At 42.7% G+C, this 18,385-nt stretch overlaps 1 protein-coding gene across 2 annotated transcripts in view; it reads right to left on the reverse strand.

Moving 5' to 3' along the window:
- The window catches only part of LOC139748346 (tyrosine-protein phosphatase non-receptor type 11-like), a 131,796-nt gene that overhangs the window by 82,930 nt on the left and 30,481 nt on the right, over positions 1-18,385 (reverse strand). The gene's annotated exons all lie outside the window — the stretch shown is intronic.

Genomic DNA, 18,385 nt, shown 5'->3' on the forward strand with positions numbered 1-18,385 from the left:
ACACACCACACACACACACACACACACACACACACACACACACAAACAAACAAACATTATGCCGGGGTTATATAAATAAGGCACCAAAAATACGCATCCATCAAACCATCCCAGACACCTCAGAAAAACCTACACCATACATCTGGACACTCTGTATCGAACATCCGTTTCCTAAATGCACCTCTCCCCTTCTAGCCCTTTCCTTTTTACCCATTCTAAACACCAATACAAGAGCTAAGTGATGGATGAATAAGTGGGAAAAACACACATAAACAGAGCTCAACATTCTAGGACCATTTTGTTTCCCAGCCTTTCCTAACCTCTTTAACGCCTCCCCACCCCAACCCCTTCTTAACTATATATATATATATATATATATATATATATATATATATATATATATATATATATATATATATAGCCACACCGTGATTGGGTATGGGAGGCCGCCTTCCCACAGCACCAGAGCAGCCGGGGTTTTACCCTGAGGTCCAGCGAGACGTCTAGCCAGGATGCCACACAGTCCAGAGGTCATGACCTTAAGTCCCACCTTGACGTCAACGACAGGACCAGGGATGTGCTGCGCGACATGCTCCTCTGTGAAGACATAATCCTCTCGAACTTCATTCCAATATGGTCAACACGTTATATAGCTGATGCGCGGCGACCAGACGGAAAAAAATACACGGACGAGCAACAGACCCAGCGAACGAACAGCACGACGCATGCACGTCCCAAATGCTCGCTCTTCGCGGGAATCAAAAATCTCAGGATATCTCACAAAGTAACATTAGGAGAACGGTGAAATTTCAACTGAAAATGAACCAGAAAGATCAGTAAGAACAAGTTTTGACGATACAGCGGTAAATAAAACGATTCCTCAGAATTCCCCAGAAGTTACATCAAAGATCTAAAGATCTAGAAGAGTGGCGCCACCACGGGCAGGATCCGACACGATAGAGAATGTCTTGCTTCATTTTTTTTTTTTTTCAGGATGAACACAGTCTTCATCAACCACCTATATCTGAAATATTAAGTAAATATCAATTTCGGTGAGGCTCGTATAATTATCACGGTTACTATGGGGGTGAGATTTAAGTTTCGTTAGGCTAAGAAATTGCCTGACGCGTTATGCACACACTCAAGCCCAGGCAGTCTACGCGTGCGTAAAACGAATGTGTACATTTTCCTGATTCTCTTTCCTACGCAGTTGCATGCCAGGATATTTCTTTTTAGCCAGCCTGTAATCATAGACTACGATGGCTAAACACTTAACATTTCACTTAAAATTTCAATTACAATGATTTTTTTTTTTTTTTTGTAGACGACAATTATACGATTTTTTTCCTTTACTGTACCTAAAGGAAAAGTGTTCATGAAAACACCTAGTTTATGGAATCCAACTAATCTATGGAAACTTTGAACAATGTATGGTAACCTTCAACAACTAATTTAAGTAAACCTCCAAAACCTAATTCATGGAAATATCCAATTAACTAATTCATGGAGACCTTCAGAAAGTATTCTAAGAAAACCTTCAACACCCAATTTACGGAAACCTTTAAGAACTAATTTATGGAGAGTTCTAAAAACTAATTCATGAAAACCTCCAGAAGCCAATTTTTGAACACCTGCAACACATCACACTTATCGCCTTTAGGCTAGCATGCGTCAAATCAAAGACCCAAGCTATCATATCGATGGATTGTACCCTCCTAGGAGCTCCAAGGGTTGAAACATCATTGAAAAAAGAAGCCAACATCCATTTCAACTACCAACCTCGAATCAACCCCACGCTCTGGCTAACTCCCAGCAGCTCTATAGTCTGGCTAACTCCTAGTGACTCCACAACTGGGTTATTTCCAAGCAACTCCAGTACCTGGTGAACTCCTAGTGACTCCACGACCTAGCGAGCTCCAAGCAATTCTATTACTTGGCTAACTCCTAGCAACTCTACAGTCTGGCTAACCCCTAGCAACTCTAAAGTCTGGCTAACCCCTAGCAACTCTACAGTCTGGCTAACTCCTAGCAACTCTACAGTCTGGCTAACCCCTAGCAACTCTACAGTCTGGCTAACCCCTAGCAACTCTACAGTCTGGCTAACCCCTAGCAACTCTACAGTCTGGCTAACTCCTAGCAACTCTACGACCTGGCCAACTCCAAACACCGAAAGTTGGTATGGACCCGACAACAGTATACCTCAGCAACATGTTACACAATTAAAAACTCTACCATGGTGTTGACTTGACTAATTCAGTAATCTATCTCCAAACTTCAGTAATCTATCTCCAAACTGTTTAATCGAGCAGCCCATTCACTGAGCAGCCATGAACAGTAAGATGACCCACTAACCAGCCTCCTGTCATCAGGTAAATCCATTACAATGGGGGTTTACCCATGTCTCGAGCCTCGTGCTGGCGGATACGGCGAGGAATTATGTTTTTCCCAAGAGATGCCACAGGTTGGAAAATTTCAATCACTTCTACAACATTCGTGTCCACGCATATGCCCCTGACTGGTACTATCCGTTGTATTACGCAATGCCTTCACACATCACGCAAGCGATCGTGTGTGTACACTCTTCGCGAGAAAACGGGGGTTGGTAATGAAGACTAAGCGATAGGAATGGTTGCTAAACTTATCGTTTCTTATATATCTCCAGGATGTAAGTGCTCATCGAGGTCAGTTCCAGACGCAGCAATAAGAAAATAAAAAAAAAGAGCAAAATAAATGGAGAAGAAAAGGAGAATAGTTGACTTAGCCCATGTAATGGCAAGTTCCTAACGTACACATCATTTAACGACGGGAAGGAACCACGTATATCTTACAAGGCCCAGCCTATAAGCTTCTGGAGTCCCAAGTATTCTTCTCCGTCGTGGAGAGCTGGGCCAGCCATCACCTCCCCCCAAGACCCAACACGGGAACTTGCCCACCCGGGACATGGTCATCACATCAGCATATACGACCGGGCCGTGCACAATACACTGACCCGTCGTCTGCCAACCTTATCATGTAAACCTTCGATTACCACAAAGATCAGCCACACGAGATGTGAAGCAAATTCTGGCGACGGTCTCTTAAAAATCTAAACGGATGTTTTAAAAAGTAAAATCAAAATCATTCATATATTTGAGAGAGAGAGAGAGAGAGAGAGAGAGAGAGAGAGAGAGAGAGAGAGAGAGAGAGAGAGAGAGAGAGAGAGAGAGATCATTTAAAACATTTAACTAAAAATCATTACAAAAATCTAGTCAATCGATGTTAACTCTGATAAAAAAAAACAAAATATCTGGAATCTGTATCGTCCATGAGGACTTAATACCAGGTTGTAGAAACACAAAATACATTTTCACAGGTCTACAACCGTCACTACAGATGCACCGTAAATAATATCCACATTAAACCAGAATCTGTAAACCGTACATCCTACACGGGCGGTCGTGAAACCATATGATACACGGGTCAAGTCACGTATAACCTCATGAAAGCATATCATACACCTGGCATCATATGCCCGTCATGAAAACACATACGGTACGGCACATATACTGCCATGAAGGCATATCATACACGGGTTTAGTCACGTATACCGTCATCACAGCATATCTTCCACGGGTTTTAATAAAGTATACCTTCATCACAGCATATCATTCACGGGTTAAAGTATAACATCATGTAAAACATATCATAAACATCACGTATACCGTCACGAAAAACGGGGTGAGTCATGTATACCGTCGTCATACACAGGCTGAGTCATGTATACGGTAATGAAAGGTGTAATACATGATCATTCTCGGTGTGGAGCGGCATACACGGGTTTGGAGATGGGGCGGGCAGCTGCTGTGGGCCGACAGGATGTTCACACATCCTCTAGCCCAGATAATGCTGGGGCCTCCGATAAGACTTACATGCTCAAATAAGGTCACATCAGATGGTGAAGCTCGTTAAAAAACCGGACGTATTAACCTTACGCGGTGAGTCACTTGATTGAAATCATCGTCAGCACGTCTACACACACACACACACACACACACCCCTTCGTGACGTAATTTTTTGGAAGTCTTCCGCAGTTCAACACGTAACAAGGTAGTGGGATCTGTCAGCGTCAAGTGCCCCTTCCTGTTGTACCAATACCTACGAGTGTGCCGCACGATCTACTACTTCTACAACACAAGTAATCTTCAACGTATTCTGTGAAATCACGTGTTGGTTTTTTTTTATGCGTTTTAGTCAGGACTATGAATGCTCATCGAAGACTTGAGTGGTGTAAAAGAGAGGCGTGGGGCAGGAATGGAAAATAAAATGCCGTCGAGTGTGAAGACAGGTCTCAAAAACGAAGACCAAGAGGTTATACTATACGTTTAGTATACTAACTGTGATTACACGGCGGTAAGATTAGCAACCCCAACACGGAGGGTGTGAGATGGCTCAGAGCAAAATTCAGGAGGGTAATACTTCCATGGCCGGCTGTTGTGTCGAACCTACCGACAAGGAGGGATGTAAGATGGTTCCGGGCATCACTTCACCACACTTGATTAAATGAGGAGCGTCGTACTTCCGTAGGTGGCTGCTGTCTATACGCTACTGACACGGAGGGTGTAAGACGGTTCTAGGCATGACTTCAACACTCCATAGGTCAGAAGGGGTAGTACTTCCTTGTCATAACACCCGTGAGCCCAACCTGTTGAGCGGATGCCTTACACAGTGAGAGAAAAAAAAAAAAGATGTCTCTGCTCCTTAAGGAGTGAGCTTCCTGACTGTACAGGCTTCGTGGTACAGTATGGTACAATTGAAGGACATGGAAAACAATACGACCAATCAATGAGGGAGGCAGGCACTGCTTCTGTAGCGACGCTCGTTAGGAGGTGCATGTCGACAAGCAAGGGATTGGGAGAGACCAGTGATTTCATCAGACACAAGATGACATTTCACCACACTACCGTTCGCACCATTAGGTAGAGAACAATGTTGGGTTCACGAGATCAAGGGAAGCGCCACCCGATTTCACTGGGTCTGATACTTTCCCACGAAATATCTACAGGAACGAGTATATACAATGCCTACCACACAATACTACACTAACCACCTGTTGACCCACCGAGTCAACAGGTGACCCATTTCACTCCCTCGAACACGTATAGTATTTCCAGAGATTTCTAGACTTTGGGGAACCTACCGGATGTCGTCTACTTATCACCCCTAGTAAGAGTTTCTCTTCGCTGTAGCATTATGCAACAGTGCGCAATCCTGTACAAACAACCTTGTGCGCCTTGTGCGCGATGAAAGTAGAAGATGCACACAAAAATATAAAAATTTACAGTTAACGTTATAGATTTAAAACAATAATGTTCATACTACTACTAATGCTAATAATAATAACAACAATAATAATAATAATAATAATAATAATAATAATAATAATAATAATAATCAAGAGGAAGAAAAGGCAAAAAAAAAAGAATACCTGATAATAATAATAATAATAGCGAAAACTTTCTAAGTGCCAGTGCAAAACGCGGATCATTATAATTCTACACATGGTAAATATTCCTAATATTTTCAAAACAGCATAACTAAAATAACGACTGGTTTCACAAAGGCTCCACCGAATATTTTGTTTACCCATCGTTGGCGTTTCCGGAACGGGTGCTAAGCGCTTCACTTCTCTTGATCCTTTGGTAGGATCGCCAACGACATGAACCAAGCCCTCCAGAGCCAGTTTGAAGGCCAGGACCATCAATACGCTGGCGTCAGTCGAGCGTTATCTTGCCTCACACCTATAGCTTATAAAAGCACTCCAGACGCATGTGCACACTTTCTCAAAACACGGTCCTAACTTTCCTCTTCGCACCTTTATATCATCATGCCAGGGCTGACGGCATTACATCAACTGCACGACTAAAAAATAAAAAAAAAATACAAGATTATATACGCACGCTGAGCGCGAGGAGACTCATGTCGATCGACTCTAGCGGTAGTGCTGTTAGTGGAATATTTCCCAATGTTTTTTTTTTCTGTCATGACCCGGAGGATACCAGTTCACGGGCTTGACTGACAAGGAACACACTAGCTCTATACGCACACTCCAAAGCCTTCCAATAATGCCATAACTTCCTGGGGTATGTCTAGCTGTACCTGGATATCCGGGACCCAATGGAGAAGCAGTCGATATCTCCCATCCATAACTCTCCACCTCTGGCCCAGGAATAAATGAATAAAGCATTTTTTTTTGTGTGTGTGTGTTGGAAGTTGTCTTACAAGTTCAAGCAAAAAGAAAAAAAAAGACCACTGTACCGGATGTGTTTCCGCAACGTGTATGTAACAGCCTACAAGAGTGAGAGAGAGAGAGAGAGAGAGAGAGAGAGAGAGAGAGAGAGAGAGAGAGAGAGAGAGAGAGAGAGAGAGAGAGAGAGAATCAACTGCAAGTGTTGTTCGTTGTTCTAATCTGGAGACAGCGTTTGACAGACACTCTAGATGACCACCGAAGCGAGAGCGTTCATCAAACTACACCACCGGCGCCTAAATCCAACACCACCTCCGCCACCTCCGGGAACACAAGAGTGGCAGGCTGGTAAGGCAAGCCTGCCTATCTCCTAGTGTCGAACACTCTCAGCAGAACAGCACTATGCAGTCCATGAACTGCTAATATTCGTGCGTTAATGATCTTTCTTCTAACCTCACGACTTTACCAAACAAAGGGTAGTATTTAATGTTCTTATCTTTTCCAAGTTAGCATTCACACTAGTATGGTAGTGTCTGGAGCGTTAAAAATGTGTAAATTATATGAATGTTCCAAATGAATCAACACAATATCATACAAACCCTTCCCCAGCCTCTATCTAATATGTAAACGACTTACAAGCATGAAACAAAACAAAAAACATGAAAACAAAACGTACGCTCTTTAGTTACAAACTGTAAATACAGTACTAACAAAGACAGACATATGTACATTTGTGTGTACTGGTCAAAATATATTATATACTTAAGACATACCTGAATATCGTTTCATAAAGCAATGTGTTACATATGTTCCTTTTGACTATAATATTCAAAGGGGTGTGGGGAAACCCTCCAAAATGCTAAGTTCGCAGATCATACCCCGGACTACTTGGTTATGGCTCACAATCACCATATATTAGACAATAAACGAAGGAAGAACCGTGATATAAAAGTCATATTACGCCAAATGTTACATATCATAATCTTCTGGTGGTGTCATCAATAAAGAAACCTCAGGTTACCCTGTATCGATTTTCTAATCTGGTAAAGCTCTGAGAACATTCCCGTATTTCATCCTGGGAAGTTACGAAAGATCATACTTATACATACTTCCTTAACCCCATCAAAAGATGGTACAATCCTTCAGTACGACGGTAAGACCCCATACGCACGACGGTACGACCCCTGGGCATAGTTGGAGCGACGTAGTCAAACGTCAGATTTCACAAAGGGTCACGCTCAAGGGGTTAACGGCCACTACTGCTCCAGCGTTGTTCATCTATGTACCGGGTGAATACTCATACCAGTTGTGGTGTTCAAATGGATATGACAAAAACTACCCACACACACACAACACGCACACACAAACGGACAACAGACACGCAAGCAAATTCATAGAAACACATACACACAAACTCCGGCCTCCGTGGTGTAGCGGTTAGGATTAATGACCATGAGTCAGCCCGGGCTAACCCGGCGGTTGGGCCCGAACTGGCTCGAATCCTAGGCGAGGTAGTCGGTCCACATCCAACGGTGTGCATCACCTGGAGATGGTCGATAAATTCTTATCTGGCTTAGGCTGGGGTATGTGTGTGTATACACACACAAAAGGAGTACAGCCAGACGTGTACACACACACACACACACACACACACACACACACACACACACACACACACACACACATAGGGGTTGAGACCCCCAAGATCTAGTTAGTACCCTACGTTACTTTGCAAGTTAGTGAGACACAGCACATTCACCCTTGCCAATAATATATGAGATAACGACGAATAGTCACCCTATTAGTAAGAGGAGCAGTCGAATAGCAGCAGAATGGTAGTCTATTTTTATCAAAAATATTTTCCTTTTCGTAACACCAATACTTACCAGCTTACTCAAACTGTCTCCAACGTCAGTACAATGCTATCTTCAGTTACACTTCTTCCTTTATCTAACCATCGCATCTGTGCTTTCAAATCCCACTACGGAACTCCGCGAATGCCTGATTACGTTTTATACTTTCCCTTGCATCTACGGCCAGCCTTCCATTACTCTCCACCAGTTCGACCCAGTGTTCATTCTTGGGGTGGCTTCCTACAAACCCACATCCCCAGGAGCAGTCGCGTGTAGTTACCATTACAAATGTAATGCTACACGACCCTTGAGAAGCGACTATAGGGTCAAGTGACTTCCACAGCCCGCCAATTTATGGCACGGGCCAACGCGACGCTACCGAACCCGGTCAAACACCGATAACGGTTTCACTCCGTCAAAAACTGCGCGTCGCAATCCTAGTCGCGTTCAACCATAGTAACGACACAAGCTGCCGAAAAGGATCTGCAAAAACTTGAAATCGAAGCGTCTTTTAAAAAGTATGTACCCCGATGTCGACATCACGGTATGTGTCCCCCTGCCCTGAGAACGTGACCAAGAAAGTTAGGTCAAGTAGAAGAGTTGACACCCGCTGTTCCCCATATTCTGGGAAGAAACACATATTTTGTATTCTTGTGGCCATCTGTCGGTCGTTTACCATAACTACATCCAATGTATATACACGCTGACTTAAAACATATGTAGAGAATAGCGAATCATGCTATTATCATAACTGCTTTCATGTCCCTGACTACTATAATAATAATAATAATAATAATAATAATAATAATAATAATAATAATAATAATCTGTACGTTGACCTTTATTCAACAACAGTAACTTTATCAACACAAAAACCTACAAAGCGTACGACTGAAGGAAGGAAGTTTACCGGTCGCGCACGTTCACAAACGCTACAAATAATAATAATAATAATAATAATAATAATAATAATAATAATAATAATAACAATAATAATAACAATAATAACGTCGATCTATACCGAAATTCAAAGATAAAAGAGTAAACCAATAAAACAACCAAAAGAAAATTATGTATATATATTTTCTATCATAACAAAATGCTGAAACGTACGGAGGGGTTAGGGGTGGGGGAATCTGGACGGCTTCTAATCCAATGTATGACACACGACATTTTCTCTATCCCATACAAAGAAAATCAAACAGCCATTACAGACGTCCAGAAAAAAACATCCACGCACACTGCAATAATTCTTTCTATTCTTAAAGTCTTTCAATTCTTCCTTAAATCCCACGTCCTTAAATATTTCCCATCTCACAGTCTTCTCTCTGATCCTTAAGGCAAGATCCACCTGGGATATTCTGTCCCTGTCTTACAAACGTCTGATATTCATCTCTGGGAGACTTGGAAGGAATTCTATTGTGTCGCCCTTGATATATCGAAAGCTTTCGATGGTGTGGTAACGGGGCCTTATCTCCAACCCTCCCCTCCTCCGGGGAGGTTCTAGCTCTACACACTTGTGTCACTACAGTAAATTCCACGTCAATTCGACTTTTTAACTCCCTAAGTTTGACCTTGCAACCAGACGCACTTGTCCTACGCAGCATTGTTGAATCACTTTTCACCTCTAAAAGATATATATATATTCCTTTAGTTACTGATTCTTGTGCTGGGTGATTCTTTTTCCCACATTATTAGCAAACTGCCTAACTTGATCTTTGTGTGTATCTGTTAACTCCAGGGTGTTGTGATCACTGTTTCCTTCTCTACATCGTGGAGCTTAGGAACACTACACACTACCCTCTCCTTGACTTCCCGGACAACTACGTCCTGCACATGTTCTCCACTTACTCAAAAACTTTAAAATATTTTCCCACTTTTGCTATCGATCACACTCTCTCTAACCCCTTCTCATAATTCACTCAAGGCCTAGCCTCCACATAAGACTTTTCCCCACGAATAGAAAGCTTCGAGGAGGATGGTAGAAAAAAAAAAAACGACACACCACATGCACTGAATAGGGGTACAGAGACAACCCATTCATTTCCCACACACACACATACACATATGCCTTTTTCATTTTCACAATGCCTCCTTCGCGGTAGGAAGGTCCTCACTGTAGCTGACGGTGTCGTGTCGACCACATATGCCAGTCATGTTGCATCTTGCAGGGAACTTCCTGGCTTATAATTTCCCTAACGCCCCCATGAGTGTGGTCCTAAGTTACTCCTGATTTGCCCTAAATTCTAATTTTGCAGAACAGCGTTAGATACAACGTTACTTCAAATTCGATATCAGGTCGGGAAATTTTCATCTGGTAACGCATCTCCTCTTTCTACGACGAGTGCATCAGCCGACAATAACGCAAAACACAGCATCTGTAAAAATGTTTGTAGCTTTAAGCAGAATGACTTAACGACAAAAAAAAAGAAAAAAAAAAGAAAAAAAAAGCCGTCAAGTAACCAATTACGAAACCTTCAGGGTCAATTTGGTGGGACTGGAGAATGTGGGTGGGAGGCAAGAGTATAGTGGGCAGGGAAGGAGGGTATATCACTAAACTGGTCCCTGAAAAGACGTCACTTGCTTCACTATACACCAGTCCACAAGAGGTGTATTCCCAGTCAGAAAGAGCCATTCACAGGAAACCCCACGAGCTAGCAGAACTTCACTCGAACCTCCCTGCGACAGTTTATCTATTTTTTTTTTCTGTCACAAATGCTACCAGTGGTCTGGTCTGCTGAAAGATGATTCTGTGGGACGACAGTTTTAACCAGAGGGTCATTTAAAAGGGGGGGAGGGGACTCAGTACCTAAACGTCACTCAGATCACAAAACTGAGATTTGGATGAGGAGGAAACTCACACAACTGAAGATACAAGGGAGAGAACCTTACGTGCCGGGGGACTACTGGCATCCAAATACCAACCACCGCCTCACGCAACAACCTACCAGACATCACCCAATTTGTGTTGCACACCAAACACGACAGACAACCTTAGGAGAAGTAATGCACATACTGAACTGGGTAAGTTAATGCGGACGTAACACCCTCATATATATCTCACAACTTCATTACTCCCTCGCCATCTCCGGCTGTTCTCCTCTTGTCATGCAAGGATAATTTGAGCCCAGGCAGGGAACACAATGTGGTGTTAGGGATGCCGTGGGAGCAACCACTACAAAACATATCCTAATGCTGTTTTCTTTCCAACTTCTATTTTCAAAAGGAAATCAATGAGTCATCAGTTCAGTTGTAACATCATGAAATGATAACCCTAGAGAGAATATAATCGGTATTAACTTGTAGATGCGTTCCTTCCACGGGAGGTGCGTAGCTACACAAAAACGCTTCGTGTCTAGAATCCATGGGCATATATACATACAGCTGCCGAGAGGTGAACCTGTTGGTTGGGGGTGGGGAAGGCTGGCTGTGGGGTGAGGTGGAAAGTTGATGCACACTTGAACACTGCCTTATGTCGGGCTGCAGGCACACTCGCCCCCGCATCACATCAGCCGTCACCCTAACCCAGCTGACGAACACCTCGAGGAAAACTTCCCCTTTTTACAACACGGGTACACAGGGCGGATGAGAGGGGGGGGAAGGGGGCGCGAACACACCACTCTCCACCACCCCTTCGGTCGTCACGGTAATACCACCGCTGACACGGAGTATTACGGCTGTGAGCGGCGGGAGAAACACACACGGAGGGCAGCTATGTACAGAACCACTGTGAGCACTGGTGGCGAGGACTGAAAGTGGGTGGTGGCGGGATGCTTGGTGATGGTAGGGCGTAGTGGGAGACGGGGAGGGGGAGGGTCAGCTGTGATGAACCTTAACTGGCACAATCACATCCCAACAGCCTTACCACCACCACCCACCACCACGCACTCACCCCTACTCTCTACACAACCCTCATCCCCCAACACTTTACACATCTGTTCTCTCCATGGCAGTGGGTGTCCTTAGGTTAAATTAGAAAAAAAAAAAAAAAACATGAATGGAGAGAGTGAGGGAGAAGGTTAAGGAAGTCTTACGAAGACCCTACTGTTGTTTAAGGATGGCATAATACATAGGGAATTAATCATATCAGCCTCCCACACGTTACCCTGGAATATCTTCGTGCCCCAGTGATGGGTGTGTGTGCAACGTGATCTGTATATCACGTCATTTCCCCCCCAAAAATGAATTTGCGTCCCTACTAAAAGGCATCACTTTCTTCCACATACAAGGCTCGTTTTCATATATACATATATACTTTCCAAAGTTCCTTCTAAACATTAACGTTTTCCTCGTAAAGCTCTCCCCCCCCCTTTTTTTTTTGTCATACACTCACATAACTCTGTCTTCAGTTCCTTATGGTTGCTGGGAATGATTTCTAAATATGAAAATTTCAGCGTATACTTCATCGAAATCTATCCTGTAAAAAACCTTGAGAGTACGCCGATACGACCATTCGGGTAATATACATATATATATATTGACCTGGCCTTAAGCGTCACAAGCCAGGCCAACATCACCAAGGCTCGTACTGTCGTGCTAAAGAGGCTGCATGCACGGGTGGGGATGACTGACCCCTCGAGCAAAATGCAGAACAAGAAGAGGAAGTAAGACGTGTGACAGGAAGAAAAGAAATGGCTTCGGCAACAACCCTCTCATGACTGTGGGTTAGCAGTGCGAGATGCCTTTCCTCAGCGAGACCTGGCATTGGGCCTCATACCCCCACCCACTACCCACACGGAGCAGCTGGCTCACGTCCTGAGCTCCTACGTCTGAGTCCTTCAGTTGGTATACGGCCTGTATATTATACTGGCAGGTTGGGGGAGGGAGGGAAATTATTTTCCTTCAATTAAAATGAAGTGACAAAGACTTATGCATGCAACTGAAACTTCTATGGTTTACGTCCATTTCCTAGTCATGTAAGATTAAGGTTGAGGAGTTTCACACTAGCAACCTAAACACACTAGGATAATATTGTGGTAACGCAACTGACATAATTAACTAAACTAGGGTAAGATTATGGTAATGCAATTCACATAATTATTTAGAGTAAGATTATGGTAACGCAGTTAACATAATGCACTAAACTGGGGTACGATTGTGGTAACGCAATTCACATGACTTACTAAACTAGTCTAAGGTAGTGGTAACGCAATTCACATGACTAACTAAACTAGTTTGAGGTTGTGGTAACGCAATTCATAGGACTAATTAAATTAGCTTAAGGCTGTGGTAACGCAGTTCACATAATTAACTAAACCAGTTTAAGGTTGTGGTAACGCAGTTCACATAATTAACTAAACCAGTTTAAGGTTGTGGTAACGCAGTTCACACAATGCACTAAACCAGTTTAAGGTTGTAATAACGCAGTTCACATAATTAACTAAACCAGTTTAAGGTTGTGGTAACGCAGTTCACATAATTAACTAAACCAGTTTAAGGTTGTGGTAACGCAGTTCACATAATTAACTAAACCAGTTTAAGGTTGTGGTGACGCAGTTCACATAATTAACTAAACCAGTTTAAGGCTGTGGTAACGCAGTTCACATAATTAACTAAACCAGTTTAAGGCTGTGGTAACGCAGTTCACATAATTAACTAAACCAGTTTAGGGTTGTGGTAACGCAGTTCACATAACTAAACCAGTTTAAGGTTGTGGTAACGCAGTTCACATAATTAGCTAAACCAGTTTAAGGTTGTGGTAACGCAGTTCACATAATTAACTAAACCAGTTTAAGGTTGTGGTAACGCAGTTAACATAATTAACTAAACCAGTTTAAGGTTGTGGTAACGCAGTTAACATAATTAACTAAACCAGTTTAAGGTTGTGGTAACGCATTCACATAATGCACTTAACCAGTTTAAGGTTGTAGTAACGCAGTTCACATAATTAACTAAACCAGTTTAAGGTTGTGGTAACGCAGTTCACATAACTAAACCAGTTTAAGGCTGTGGTAACGCAGTTCACATAATGCACTAAACCAGTTTAAGGTTGTGGTAACGTAGTTCACATAATTAACTAAACCAGTTTAAGGTTGTGGTAACGCAGTTCACATAATGCACCAAACCAGTTTAAGGTTGTGGTAACGCAGTTCACATAATTAACTAAACCAGTTTAAGGTTGTCGATAACGCAGTTCACATAATTAACTAAACCAGTTTAACGTTGTGGTAACGCAGTTCACATAATTAACTAAACCAGTTTAAGGTTGTGGTAACGCAATCCACATAATGAGAAGGAAGTTCATGACGGGAGCGATGATGGAGCGATATATTCAACTGTAACTTGTGTTCAAGTTAAAACGTGTAATTTGCCATAAAACTGCCTATTAGCCCTGTGTAGTGCACTTGTACTGCAACCCTACATACAACATGCCATTCAGTTAGAACATTTCTGTACGGTAATTACATGGAGGCTCTTGCGTTGGTACTATGGAAGGACCTGTTAACGGATGATGGCCACGTAGACCTTACGGAAGGCAGGGACAAATACAAGCACATTTAATGAAAATTACTTTCAAAACGATTCCATCTCCAACCCTCCGATGGCAAAAGGGGCGAACCTGCCCACCTCCCCCGAGGCAGACTTACTGCCCGATAATTGTAGTTATTATTCTTATTAACTCTTCCACCATATTCACACATCTTGTGCATCAACCATTACTCGTCATGCCTACGTCCACGGCAATTTCTTTTTCTTTCTTCTTTTCTCACCGCTGGTCAAGTGTTAGCATTAGCAAGCCTCAGGACTCTTACCCTATGTAGATGGCACTTCTGTCAGACGATTCCATTTTCTTTGATCAGACTCGCAGGCAACTCTTGAGCACCACTGTAAACTAAGAGAATATAATTCATCGTAAGTCCAGTACTTTCAAGCACACCACTCTTGGTAGTACGGGCAAGAAGAACACACACACACACACACACACACACACACACAAATGGATGATCTTACAGACCATAAGTCACCATGGCCCTGCCCGGGATTGGCAGCCGGCCTACACCCAACCTAGGTGTTCCCCTTTGGGGCTGGTCAATAATAGCTGGCTTAGGCTGGGGTGTGTATTTGCGCATACATACAAAGGTGTAAAGGGCAAACATGATACAGCTACACAAAGCTAAGAAACGGGGAAACACGACTGTAAATTTCTCTCTCTCCCCGTAATACACAATTACTGCTCAAACAACAATCATACACATGAGTAAAGGCTTGGTGCACATATTCAAGGTCAAAAGACGGGGCAACACGTGTAAAACTCCCTCTCCGCACAACAACAAAAAAGTGATCAAACACTATATGACATAATGCAACAAAGCCCTTGATCACTTGGCTCTCGACCTAGAGTAGGCCCAAAGTTTTGAATCCTAAAGGAAAAACAACTGCCCAAACCCCCGTCATCGTCACATATTCCTTACGTTCACATGAAGCCTTCCATCATCACATATTTCTTGCGTTCACATGAAGCTCTTTAAATATTACGCACGCTCCCATGAAGCCTTTCATCTGGTACGATTCGTCTACAAATGATGATCATCATTCATACAACGATAATAACGAAGAACAATACCCACAACGTAAGACAAGCGCAATTAGCACATGCTCAAAGGAAGCAAGCAGCACGCAAAGCAAGGCAGAAACTTGATGACAACAGACACCGACAAAGGACACATCCAAAACCTCGACAGTAATACGAATGTAGAACTCACTAAGTTCCCAGAGAGTCTCACAGAACCCTGAGAATGGCTCAAGTCATCTATCGACACACACAAAGAAGAATTCTTAGCTTAGCAAGTTTCCTTCCTAACCCATGTAACAAAGTACACACACACACACACACACACAGTCTGCCTGGGTTATACAAGTCACCAAAAGCATGTATCCAGTAAACCATCCCAAACATCAGTAAAATTACACCATATACCTGTACACTCTTTAACTACCTTCTATTTCTGGACAGTGTATCCCCCCTTGCCTAACCCTTTCCCTTTCTCCTTCCCTAAGTAGCCAATTTGAGAGAGAAAAAACAATGTTCATGGGTCGTAGACTCGTACTCATAGGTGTAATATTACCATCGTGCTCATGTGTTCGAAGTGCCGTACTGTCACACTCAATCGGTAGCGCCACCGTGCTAAAAGGTGATAGCCTCGTCCCTCATTGTCGTACCCATCGTGTCTGAAGGGTCGTAGCGTCGTTGGTGACGGGGTTTAACACATCCGGGGTCCGTGAGGAGCAGGGAGATTGACTACACCGGATGACCGAATAATGATAACATGAGGGGCGGGCGTGGCCTGCTGAAGGGACACGTGTTGCCACAGGAACCTGCGCGCGCACACTTAAACCACCAACTCGCACTGATAAGATCACTTTCGCCCAATTAAACTTAATCATCCAAAGAGAATTTACCCGGAATCATAACGCACCGAGGCAAGAAAATGTTTATCCAAAGGACGAAGTAATTTACCCTAAATCATGCTAATGGAGGAAAATATTAAATGCACTGTGCTGACCAGTCCCATCCAGTTACGATAATCACAAGAGGGGAGACAGCATATCCTACCGAGGCCCAGAACGTAAGGCAACCGTGCATGTGTAGGTGGTACGGGAAGCCTACATAGATCCCTACGATAAGATTGACTAGCCGCTACCAAACTTACCTCAGCTCATACAACCACCAAATCCCCTCAAGAATCATTTATCAGACATGAAACTCCTTCGTTAATCTACACTCAAACATTATATATATATATATATATATATATATATATATATATATATATATATATATATATATATATATATTTTTTTTTTTTTTTTTCATACGATTCGCCATTTCCCACGTTTGCGAGGTAGCGTTAAGAACAGAGGACTGGGCCTTAGAGGGAAAATCCTCACCTGGCCCCATTCTCTGTTCCTTCTTTCGGAAAATTAAAAAAAACGAGAGGGGAGGATTTCCAGCCACCCGCTCCCTCCCCTTTTAGTCGCCTTCTACAACACGCAGGGAATACGTGGGAAGTATTCTTTCTCCCCTATCCCCAAGGATAATATATATATATATATATATATATATATATATATATATATATATTTTTTTTTTTTTTCTTTCGTACTATTCGCCATTTCCCGCAATAGCGAGGTAGCGTTAAGAACAGAGGACTGGGCCTTCGAGGGAATAGCCTCACCTGGCCCCTTTCTCTGTTCCTTCATTTGGAAAATTGAAAAAAAAACGAGAGGGGGGGATTTCCAGCCGCCCGCTCTCTCCCCTTTTAGTCGCCTTCTACGACACGCAGGGAATACGTGGGAAGTATTCTTTCTCCCCTACCCCCAGGGATAATATATATATATATATATATATATATATATATATATATATATATATATATAAAACTGATAATTGCGATCCATTAATGCGACTACCTACTAGTGTATTAAAGGGGAAAGTGTGCTGTAATTCTAGTCGGGCCCCGACACAAAATTACTATAAAAAATTCTATGCACTTTTGTACCTCCCAAAATTCAACATAAACTTATTGTGCTTGCTCCATTCACCTACCAGTGTACTACTAAATTAATATTTCTGCACATATTTTCAAGAATTTCTTTAGATTCTTGTTTACGTTATCTCGCTGAGAGGTCTTTGCTGTTCGACATTACAAGTTCGACTAAAAATCTTAAAAAAAGATGTACTTGTGTATCTCTTTTCATTTTCTCTTCTAACAATGATAATTCCATGGTTGCTAACCTTCCCCTTTGACGTACCTAGATCCTTGCTGTTTTTCATGATTACCAATAATTTTTTGAGGAAGCAGATCGGTTGTAATCGATCTGCTTCCTCAAAATTTCTCCTCCTGTGGTGCTTTGGTGACAACTGAGCACTGTGGCAAACCGTTAAGTCCTTTTACACAAACATGCTCCTGTGATTTATCTTCTACAGGATGCGTTATGATTTGGCCTCATCTCTGAAAACTCTGCAACTCTTGCCTCTATATAAAATCTACAAACATATGACTCCAATCCTTCTGGCAACTCATTTATGTAGATCAGGAACACCCCCAGGCTGCTTAATCCCAACCAGTCTGTGGAGGCACCAGCGACATGTGCCCTTTGTCCTGTTGGCCTCAAAGAGCGATCACTACACGCACTGCTACGGGCTGGTTGTCATGCGCCCTCTCCCTTGCAATGGTCTGTGTCCCGGTGATCTTTTATTTTTATCCAAAACTCTGATACCTGAATATCTTTTAACTCTATCAATATCCTGTAAGGCAGTCAGTCATATGCTTTCTGAGGATCCAACGACACACATTCCACCCACTTT

The sequence above is a fragment of the Panulirus ornatus genome, chromosome 5, assembly GCF_036320965.1.
Source record: "Panulirus ornatus isolate Po-2019 chromosome 5, ASM3632096v1, whole genome shotgun sequence".
Classification (NCBI taxonomy): domain Eukaryota; kingdom Metazoa; phylum Arthropoda; class Malacostraca; order Decapoda; family Palinuridae; genus Panulirus; species Panulirus ornatus.